Below are 12,352 nucleotides of genomic sequence, written 5' to 3' on the forward strand. Positions count from 1 at the left end.
AGCTCTGATTCCAGTTTCCTTAGGGATTTGGGAGTGCTGTGGACTCTGTGTTTATATATTTATATATATATATATAAACACAATGTGTGTGATCCTTTCAGAGAAGAAAAGAGGAATTTTATAGTTGGTTTATCTTAAACTTAAAGGAGTGTGCTTATAGTATAAATGCAATTATGACCAATTGGTCAACAGAAAGCACACTAAGGCCAATATTTACTAAAAATCCGAGTTTGTCCGATTTGTGTTTTTTTTTCTAAGTCCCAACACGGGAATTCACTAAGCACAAATCTCGGCAGTGTCTGGTCTATTCGTAATGGTTTGATTGGCAAAGTTCAGAAATACGAATGAATAGACCATCGGTCAAACGCGGCTGTTATTTCATAGAATACGGGAATTCACTATACATTCGTATTTGGGTGTTAGTCTCTGAGTGCTCAAGTGCTGGTGTATTTTTTTTCGAATCGTTAAAAAAAGCAGCAAAAAAATAGACCTGCTTTTTCCAGTCGAGTTTGGATAACTATGCACGGATCAGTGAGATCTGTGCATGGTTATCTATGGGAAAGGGTCTGTTTACTGTAAAAACTGGGAAAAATTTTTGCATGGGGTCCCCCCTCCTAAGCATAACCAGCCTCGGGCTCTTTGAGCCGGTCCTGGTTGAAAAAATATGGGGGGGAAAATGACAGGGGTTCCCCCATATTTCATCAACCAGCACCGGGCTCTGCGCCTGGTCCTGGTGCCAAAAATATGGGGGACAAAAAGTGTAGGGGTCCCCCGTATTTTTGGAACCAGCACCGGGCTCCAGTAGTCAGAGAGATAATGCCACAGCCGGGGGACACTTTTATCTTGGTCCCTGCGGCCCTGGCATTAAATCACTAACAAGTCACCCCTGGCCGGGATACCCTGGAGGAGTGGGAACCCCTTAAATCAAGGCTTGCTGGGACTTGTAGTACTGCTACAAAAAACAATATTCTAATTTTTTCACATGGCTATCAGCCCCCCATCCGCACCCTTGGATGGGGGGGCAGCCTCGGGCTTCACCCCTGACCCTTGGGTGGCTGGAGGGGGTCCCCTTGATTTAAGGGGTCCCCACTCCTCCAGGGTACCCCCTGCCAGGGGTGACTAGTTAGTGATTTAATGCCAGGGCCGCAGGGACCTATATAAAAGTGTCCCCCGGCTGTGGCATTATCTCTCTGACTAGTGGAGCCCGGTGCTAGTGTTAAAAATACGGGGGACCCCTACGCTTTTTGTCCCCCGTATTTTTGGCACCAGGACCTGGCGCAGAGCCCGGTGCTGGTTGTTAAAATATGGGGGAACCCCTGTCAATTTTTTACCCATATTTTTGCAACCGGGACCGGCTCAAAGAGCCCGAGGCAGGTTGTGCTTAGGAGCGGGGACCCCATGCAATTTTTTTCTTGATTTTTAACACTTTAAAAAATTTTTTAAAGGTGCACAATGAAGCCCTGCACGGATCTCACAGATCCGGCCAGGATTCCTTGTGTTTTGTCAGGCAGTGTTTTACTCATCACTCCCGTAAAACACTGCCTGACATTACGAATCACATCGACATCGGAAAAGACGAATGTTGCAAACTCAGCAGCTAAGTGAATGATCGTATCAGGATTCAAAAAGTTGCAGTAAAATGCACCCGATACCATTCGAGTTCAAACACCCTTAAAAACGGCTAACACACGAATATTAGTAAATATACCCCTAAGAGTTAATCCGTAATTGTAAATATGCGATCTCTAGTATAATGAAAAATACAACAGATCAAATCAAGAAGTGCATGTATCAGCAGAAACCATATCCTCACAGAAGTTGTTGCCTGCAGCAAATCAGGCAGCCTTTAACGTGTAAGTGCTGGTAAATATGCAATCAATTGATCAGTGAAAAGCACATAAGCTGTGGACTAGAACGTAATAGTCATGAGTCCTAAGACTGAGTTCAAATACATACAGACACGCCAGGGATCAAATCTCGTTTGTTATTGATCCTTACAACTGTATAGCAGCCCCTTTCAGAGAGAAAACAAGGCAAGGTTAACCTGTCACACATTTGTTAACATTATAAGACCTTATTATTAGAGATGAGCGGGTTCGGTTCCTCGGAATCCGAACCCGCCCGAACTTCATTTTTTTTTACACGGGGCCGAGCGACTCGGATCTTCCCGCCTTGCTCGGTTAACCCGAGCGCGCCCGAACGTCATCATCCCGCTGTCGGATTCTCGCGAGGCTCGGATTCTATCGCGAGACTCGGATTCTATATAAGGAGCCGCGCGTCGCCGCCATTTTCACACGTGCATTGAGATTCATAGGGAGAGGACGTGGCTGGCGTCCTCTCCGTTTATAGAGAAGAGAGTGAGACAGTAGAGAGAGACACAGTAGTAATTTTGGGGAGCATTAGGAGGAGTACTAGACTAGTTACTTGCTGAAGTGATAGATAGTGTGACTGTATTATCTGACTTGTGGGGGAGACACTGACAGTGGGGAGCAGTTAGAGTCTGAGAGCAGGACTCAGGAGTACATATAACGTACAGTGCACACTTTTGCTGCCAGAGTGCCACACTGTCATTGTGACCACACTGACCACCAGTATAATATATATTGTGATTGTCTGCTTAGGAGTACTACTTGCAAGTTGCTGATAGTGTGACCAGTGACCTGACCACCAGTTTAATAATCACCACCAGTTTAATATATATAATATATATATATAATTGTATATAATATATATATAATATTGTATACCACCTACCCGTTTTTTTTTTCTTTCTTCTTCTTTATACATACTACTATAGTAGCTTACTGTAGCAGTCTGCGGTGCTGCTGAGCTGACAGTGTCCAGCAGGTCCGTCATCAGTCATTACATAATAAATATATATACCTGTCCGGCTGCAGTACTAGTGATATTATATATATATATATTGATTTCATCTCATTATCATCCAGTCTATATTAGCAGCAGACACAGTACGGTAGTCCACGGCTGTAGCTACCTCTGTGTCGGCAGTCGCTCGTCCATCCATAATTGTATACCACCTACCCGTGTTTTTTTTTTTTTCTTCTTTATACATACTACTATAGTAGCTTACTGTAGCAGTCTGCGGTGCTGCTGAGCTGACAGTGTCCAGCAGGTCCGTCATCAGTCATTACATAATAAATATATCTACCTGTCCGGCTGCAGTACTAGTGTGATATTATATATATATATATATATATATATATATATTGATTTCATCTCATTATCATCCAGTCTATATTAGCAGCAGACACAGTACGGTAGTCCACGGCTGTAGCTACCTCTGTGTCGGCAGTCGCTCGTCCATCCATAATTGTATACCACCTACCCGTGGTTTTTTTTTTCTTCTTTCTTCTTTATACATACTACTATAGTAGCTTACTGTAGCAGTCTGCGGTGCTGCTGAGCTGACAGTGTCCAGCAGGTCCGTCATCAGTCATTACATAATAAATATATCTACCTGTCCGGCTGCAGTACTAGTGTGATATAATATATATTGATTTCATCTCATTATCATCCAGTCTATATTAGCAGCAGACACAGTACGGTAGTCCACGGCTGTAGCTACCTCTGTGTCGGCAGTCGCTCGTCCATCCATAATTGTATACCACCTACCCATGTTTTTTTTTTTTCTTTCTTCTTGATACATACTACTATAGTAGCTTACTGTAGCAGTCTGCGGTGCTGCTGAGCTAACAGTGTCCAGCAGGTCCGTCATCAGTCATTACATAATAAATATATCTACCTGTCCGGCTGCAGTACTAGTGTGATATAATATATATTGATTTCATCTCATTATCATCCAGTCTATATTAGCAGCAGACACAGTACAGTAGTCCACGGCTGTAGCTACCTCTGTGTCGGCAGTCGCTCGTCCATCCATAATTGTATACCACCTACCCGTGTTTTTTTTTTTCTTCTTTCTTCTTTATACATACTACTATAGTAGCTTACTGTAGCAGTCTGCGGTGCTGCTGAGCTGACAGTGTCCAGCAGGTCCGTCATCAGTCATTACATAATAAATATATCTACCTGTCCGGCTGCAGTACTAGTGTGATATAATATATATTGATTTCATCTCATTATCATCCAGTCTATATTAGCAGCAGACACAGTACGGTAGTCCACGGCTGTAGCTACCTCTGTGTCGGCAGTCGCTCGTCCATCCATAATTGTATACCACCTACCCATGTTTTTTTTTTTTCTTTCTTCTTGATACATACTACTATAGTAGCTTACTGTAGCAGTCTGCGGTGCTGCTGAGCTGACAGTGTCCAGCAGGTCCGTCATCAGTCATTACATAATAAATATATCTACCTGTCCGGCTGCAGTACTAGTGTGATATAATATATATTGATTTCATCTCATTATCATCCAGTCTATATTAGCAGCAGACACAGTACAGTAGTCCACGGCTGTAGCTACCTCTGTGTCGGCAGTCGCTCGTCCATCCATAATTGTATACCACCTACCCGTGGTTTTTTTCTTTTTCTTTCTTCTTTATACATACTACTATAGTAGCTTACTGTAGCAGTCTGCGGTGCTGCTGAGCTGACAGTGTCCAGCAGGTCTGTCATCAGTCATTACATAATAAATATATCTACCTGTCCGGCTGCAGTACTAGTGTGATATAATATATATTGATTTCATCTCATTATCATCCAGTCTATATTAGCAGCAGACACAGTACGGTAGTCCACGGCTGTAGCTACCTCTGTGTCTTTTAGTTGTGCCTATTAAAATATGGAGAACAAAAATGTTGAGGTTCCAAAATTAGGGAAAGATCAAGATCCACTTCCACCTCGTGCTGAAGCTGCTGCCACTAGTCATGGCCGAGACGATGAAATGCCAGCAACGTCGTCTGCCAAGGCCGATGCCCAATGTCATAGTACAGAGCATGTAAAATCCAAAACACCAAATATCAGTAAAAAAAGGACTCCAAAATCTAAAATAAAATTGTCGGAGGAGAAGCGTAAACTTGCCAATATGCCATTTACCACACGGAGTGGCAAGGAACGGCTGAGGCCCTGGCCTATGTTCATGGCTAGTGGTTCAGCTTCACATGAGGATGGAAGCACTCAGCCTCTCGCTAGAAAACTGAAAAGACTCAAGCTGGCAAAAGCACCGCAAAGAACTGTGCGTTCTTCGAAATCCCAAATCCACAAGGAGAGTCCAATTGTGTCGGTTGCGATGCCTGACCTTCCCAACACTGGACGTGAAGAGCATGCGCCTTCCACCATTTGCACGCCCCCTGCAAGTGCTGGAAGGAGCACCCGCAGTCCAGTTCCTGATAGTCAGATTGAAAATGTCAGTGTTGAAGTACACCAGGATGAGGAGGATATGGGTGTTGCTGGCGCTGGGGAGGAAATTGACAAGGAGGATTCTGATGGTGAGGTGGTTTGTTTAAGTCAGGCACCCGGGGAGACACCTGTTGTCCGTGGGAGGAATAGGGCCGTTGACATGCCTGGTGAAAATACCAAAAAAATCAGCTATTCGGTGTGGAAGTATTTCACCAGAAATGCGGACAACATTTGTCAAGCCGTGTGTTGCCTTTGTCAAGCTGTAATAAGTAGGGGTAAGGACGTTAACCACCTCGGAACATCCTCCCTTATACGTCACCTGCAGCGCATTCATAATAAGTCAGTGACAAGTTCAAAAACTTTGGGCGACAGCGGAAGCAGTCCACTGACCAGTAAATCCCTTCCTCTTGTAACCAAGCTCACGCAAACCACCCCACCAACTCCCTCGGTGTCAATTTCCTCCTTCCCCAGGAATGCCAATAGTCCTGCAGGCCATGTCACTGGCAATTCTGACGATTCCTCTCCTGCCTGGGATTCCTCCGATGCATCCTTGCGTGTAACGCCTACTACTGCTGGCGCTGCTGTTGTTGCTGCTGGGAGTCGATGGTCATCCCAGAGGGGAAATCGTAAGACCACTTTTACTACTTCCACCAAGCAATTGACTGTCCAACAGTCCTTTGCGAGGAAGATGAAATATCACAGCAGTCATCCTGCTGCAAAGCGGATAACTGAGGCCTTGGCTTCCTGGGTGGTGAGAAACGTGGTTCCGGTATCCATCATTACTGCAGAGCCAACTAGAGACTTGTTGGAGGTACTGTGTCCCCGGTACCAAATACCATCTAGGTTCCATTTCTCTAGGCAGGCGATACCGAAAATGTACACAGACCTCAGAAAAAGAGTCACCAGTGTCCTAAAAAATGCAGCTGTACCCAATGTCCAATTAACCACGGACATGTGGACAAGTGGAGCAGGGCAGGGTCAGGACTATATGACTGTGACAGCCCACTGGGTAGATGTATGGACTCCCGCCGCAAGAACAGCAGCGGCGGCACCAGTAGCAGCATCTCGCAAACGCCAACTCTTTCCTAGGCAGGCTACGCTTTGTATCACCGGTTTCCAGAATACGCACACAGCTGAAAACCTCTTACGGCAACTGAGGAAGATCATCGCGGAATGGCTTACCCCAATTGGACTCTCCTGTGGATTTGTGGCATCGGACAACGCCAGCAATATTGTGTGTGCATTAAATCTGGGCAAATTCCAGCACGTCCCATGTTTTGCACATACCTTGAATTTGGTGGTGCAGAATTTTTAAAAAAACGACAGGGGCGTGCAAGAGATGCTGTCGGTGGCCAAAAGAATTGCGGGACACTTTCGGCGTACAGGCACCACGTACAGAAGACTGGAGCAACACCAAAAATGCCTGAACCTGCCCTGCCATCATCTGAAGCAAGAAGTGGTAACGAGGTGGAATTCAACCCTATATATGCTTCAGAGGTTGGAGGAGCAGCAAAAGGCCATTCAAGCCTATACAATTCAGCACGATATAGGAGGTGGAATGCACCTGTCTCAAGCGCAGTGGAGAATGATTTCAACGTTGTGCAAGGTTCTGCTGCCCTTTGAACTTGCCACACGTGAAGTCAGTTCAGACACTGCCAGCCTGAGTCAGGTCATTCCCCTCATCAGGCTTTTGCAGAAGAAGCTGGAGACACTGAAGGAGGAGCTAACACGGAGCGATTCCGCTAGGCATGTGGGACTTGTGGATGGAGCCCTTAATTCGCTTAACAAGGATTCACGGGTGGTCAATCTGTTGAAATCAGAGCACTACATTTTGGCCACCGTGCTCGATCCTAGATTTAAAACCTACCTTGGATCTCTCTTTCCGGCAGACACAAGTCTGCTGGGGTTCAAAGACCTGCTGGTGAGAAAATTGTCAAGTCAAGCGGAACGCAACCTGTCAACATCTCCTCCTTCACATTCTCCCGCAACTGGGGGTGCGAGGAAAAGGCTCAGAATTCCGAGCCCACCCGCTGGCGGTGATGCAGGGCAGTCTGGAGCGACTGCTGATGCTGACATCTGGTCCGGACTGAAGGACCTGTCAACGATTACGGACATGTCGTCTACTGTCACTGCATATGATTCTCTCCCCATTGAAAGAATGGTGGAGGATTATATGAGTGACCGCATCCAAGTAGGCACGTCACACAGTCCGTACTTATACTGGCAGGAAAAAGAGGCAATTTGGAGGCCCTTGCACAAACTGGCTTTATTCAACCTAAGTTGCCCTCCCACAAGTGTGTACTCCGAAAGAGTGTTTAGTGCCGCCGCTCACCTTGTCAGCAATCGGCGTACGAGGTTACTTCCAGAAAATGTGGAGAAGATGATGTTCATTAAAATGAATTATAATCAATTCCTCCGTGGAGACATTGACCAGCAGCAATTGCCTCCACAAAGTACACAGGGAGCTGAGATGGTGGATTCCAGTGGGGACGAATTGATAATCTGTGAGGAGGGGGATGTACACGGTGATATATCGGAGGATGATGATGAGGTGGACATCTTGCCTCTGTAGAGCCAGTTTGTGCAAGGAGAGATTAATTGCTTCTTTTTTGGTGGGGGTCCAAACCAACCCGTCATTTCAGTCACAGTCGTGTGGCAGACCCTGTCACTGAAATGATGGGTTGGTTAAAGTGTGCATGTCCTGTTTATACAACATAAGGGTGGGTGGGAGGGCCCAAGGACAATTCCATCTTGCACCTCTTTTTTCTTTAATTTTTCTTTGCGTCATGTGCTGTTTGGGGAGTGTTTTTTGGAAGGGCCATCCTGCGTGACACTGCAGTTCCACTCCTAGATGGGCCCGGTGTTTGTGTCGGCCACTAGGGTCGCTTATCTTACTCACACAGCTACCTCATTGCGCCTCTTTTTTTCTTTGCGTCATCTGCTGTTTGGGGAGTGTTTTTTGGAAGGGCCATCCTGCGTGACACTGCAGTGCCACTCCTAGATGGGCCCAGTGTTTGTGTCGGCCACTAGGGTCGCTTAGCTTACTCACACAGCTACCTCATTGCGCCTCTTTTTTTCTTTGCGTCATGTGCTGTTTGGGGAGTGTTTTTTGGAAGGGCCATCCTGCGTGACACTGCAGTGCCACTCCTAGATGGGCCCGGTGTTTGTGTCGGCCACTAGGGTCGCTTATCTTACTCACACAGTGACCTCATTGCGCCTCTTTTTTTCTTTGCGTCATGTGCTGTTTGGGGAGTGTTTTTTGGAAGGGCCATCCTGCGTGACACTGCAGTGCCACTCCTAGATGGGCCCGGTGTTTGTGTCGGCCACTAGGGTCACTTAGCTTAGTCATCCAGCGACCTCGGTGCAAATTTTAGGACTAAAAATAATATTGTGAGGTGTGAGGTATTCAGAATAGACTGAAAATGAGTGGAAATTATGGTTTTTGAGGTTAATAATACTTTGGGATCAAAATGACCCCCAAATTCTATGATTTAAGCTGTTTTTTAGTGTTTTTTGAAAAAAACACCCGAATCCAAAACATACCCGAATCCGACAAAAAAATTTCGGTGAGGTTTTGCCAAAACGCGGTCGAACCCAAAACACGGCCGCGGAACCGAACCCAAAACCAAAACACAAAACCCGAAAAATTTCAAGTGCACATCTCTACTTATTATACATCAGGGGTGGCCAAACAGTCGATCGCGATCCGCCGCCCAGCCACCCGAAGCCGCGCCTCTCCTGCCTGCCGCTATGCCTGCCGCTCTGCCTCCTCAGTCTGGTCTGCGGCAGTGACGGCCGAGTGTATAGCTCAAATCAGGTACCGGTTCGTTAGCCAATGAAAGCTCGCGGACCGGCGCCTGATTTGAGCTATACACGCTGCCGTCACCGCCGGAGATCAGACTGAGAAGCAGGGCGGCAGGCAGGAGAAGCGCGCGCTGCACTCTCCACTCCGGTGAGCTCTACTATGGGGGCATATCTGGCATTGTGGGCACATGGCTCAGTGGGGGCATATCTGGCAATGTGGGGCATATCTGGCACTGTGGGGGCATATCCTGCACTATGGGGGCATATCTGGCACTGTGAGCACATGGCACTGTGGGGGCATATCTGTATCTGGCACTGTGGGGGCATATCTGGCACTGTGGGCACATGGCACTGTGAGGGCATATCTGGCACTGTGGGGGCATATCTGGCACTGTGGGGGCATATCTGTAATCTGGTGCTGTGGGGGCATATCTGGCACTGTGGGCACATGACACTGTGGGGGCATATCTGTAATCTGGTGCTGTGGGGGCATATCTGGCACTCTGGGCACATGGCACTGTAGGGGCATATCTTGCACTGTGGGGGCATATCTGTAATCTGGTGCTGTGGGGGCATATCTGGCACTGTGGGCACATGACACTGTGGGGGCATATCTGTATCTGGCACTGTGGGGGCATATCTGGCATTGTGGGGGCATATCTGGCACTGTGGGCACATGGCACTGTGAGGGCATATCTGGCACTGTGGGCACATGGCACTGTGGGGGCATATCTGGCACTGTGGGGGCATATCTGGCACTGTGGGGGCATATCTGTAATCTGGTGCTGTGGGGGCATATCTGGCACTGTGGGCACATGGCACTGTGGGGGCATATCTGTATCTGGCACTGTGGGGGCATATCTGGCACTGTGGGGGCATATCTGGCACTGTGGGCACATGGCACTGTGGGGGCATATCTGGCACTGTGGAGGCATATCTGGCACTGTGGGGGCATATCTGTAATCTGGCACTGTGGGGGCATATCTGGCACTGTGGGCACATGGCACTGTGGGGGCATATCTGTATCTGGCACTGTGGGGGCATATCTGGCACTGTGGGCACATGGCACTGTGGGGGCATGTGTATCTGGCACTGTGGGGGCATATGTGTTTGAGGTTTTTACCTGTGGGGGCCAATGTGTTATTTCTCATTACACTCTGTGCAGCAAGGCTACGTCCCTTTTTTGTTATACCACGCCCACTTGTTGTTATGCCACACCCCCTTTTTACACGCGCCTGTGGCACGCGCTATTATTCCTCCTAGGTAGATCACAAAAGCTTTTTAGCTTTCAAAGTAGATCGCCGACTCCAAAAGTCTGGCCACCCCTGTTATACATTATATTCCCGTACATATGATCTTTGAAATGGCTGGCAGTGGCAAACGCAGAATTTAGCGAGGGGGGTTTCTGTGGGTGGGTGGGTGGGTGTGTATGTATATGCGCAGGTATGTGTAATAAATATATATATAGATATACACACACGCACACAAACATACATACATATATATGTACGGAGGCAGGACGGCACTCATTGAGACTGGTAAACCATAGAAAATCAGCACAGGACGCTGAAGCTGTTTGTCAACGTTTCAGAGCTAGACTCCTTTAAAAGAGTGTAACTCTGAAACGTTGACATACAGCGACAGCGTCCTGTGCTGGTTTTCTATGGTTTACCAGTCTCTAGGAGTGCAGTCCTGCCTGCGGACATATTATCTGATTCTGACGGGCTCCGGAGCATGTTGTGCGGTACTAGTAAGGAGTGCCATTCATCATTTGCAGATATATATATATATTTGTGTGGTCGTCTGGCACTCTGGATGATAAACAGGAAAGATGCCAGGGTGCCCTCCTGAAATGAATATAACTGGTAATCCTCCTTGGGTCCTGTGATAGGACCTCTATTGAAGAAAAACAGGCGGCACTCCAGGGACTTCAAAAAAGTCAAAATGTCTAAAAAAAAAATGTAATGGTGCAAAAAACAACGTTTCAAGGCTCTACGGCCTTTCCATCAGGTTATGCATTATACTGTAGATACACAAACTCACACATGTAAACACACATACATACATACATACATACATACTGTACATACACAAACCCACATACATACATACATACATACATACATTCATATCATACAAAAACACACTTAATGATTTAAAACTTACATACAGTATACACGGCTGGGAGCAGAGGGACGGCCGCGGCAGTGTGAGGGCAGAGGGAGCTGCTGTGGCTGAGCATGCGCAGCCAGCAGCTCCCCCGGCATCCGGGACATTCTCTACAGCTCCGTCTGCGGTCGCGGCTTTTGCTTTTGTTGAGACGGAGACAGCTGTATCTCTGTCTCAAAACATTTTTTGGGGTCATCAGGGGAGTTTTCCAGGTACTCAGAAAGCCCCCCCCCCCCCCCCCCTGCGTGTGCCACTGGCTGGGACAGATTATATGGCATACATTGATAATTAATTGAGATTCCAGACAGACTTAAATGTGTAAATACGGACAAATTGTGTAGCACACATTGATGATAGATTAGGATTCCAGACAGCCTTAAATGTGTACGTAGTTACGTACTGAGAGATAAAGAGTCCTGGTGTATAGGGACTGATGTGACCAAGCTAGATGTGAAACGTATGTCATCAGCGGGGCGTGGAAGTGTATAACCTACGGAGGTGCGGGAATTATACCCGGCGTCCAGCACCTGAAACGGCTCCCTGCAATTGACGGAGATCTGACAGTGCTCCCTCACAGACACACCAGAGCCGGCACCAATTAGGTACTCAGAGCTGCTCTCTCATCCACCGCTTCGCGTCTGCGCGCCCCCCCCCCCTGCAATGTGGACACACAACAGGGGAGGGGAGATGTAAAGCGTGGACAGCAGACGCAGCTCGCACTGCTCCCTCCTTTCAGTCCCTAGGTGGACGGCTCTTCCCTGCTCTCATTGACTCCATTCACTGCCTAGCTATTAACCCCAGCACATGGAGCAACAGCAGAAAGGGAAACCGTCGCTATACACAATTTCCCGTATTTACACATTTAAGGCTGTCTGGAGTCTCAATGAATTATCAATGTATGTCATGTATTCTGTCCCAGCCATTTCACAGATCATATGTACGGGAATATGATGTATGATAAAGCTCTTATAATGTTAACAAAAGTGTGACAGGTGAACCTTGCCTTGTTTTCTCTCTGAAAGGGGCTGCTATACAGTTTTAAGGATCAATAACAAACAAGA

The sequence above is a fragment of the Pseudophryne corroboree genome, chromosome 2 (assembly GCF_028390025.1).
Source record: "Pseudophryne corroboree isolate aPseCor3 chromosome 2, aPseCor3.hap2, whole genome shotgun sequence".
Classification (NCBI taxonomy): domain Eukaryota; kingdom Metazoa; phylum Chordata; class Amphibia; order Anura; family Myobatrachidae; genus Pseudophryne; species Pseudophryne corroboree.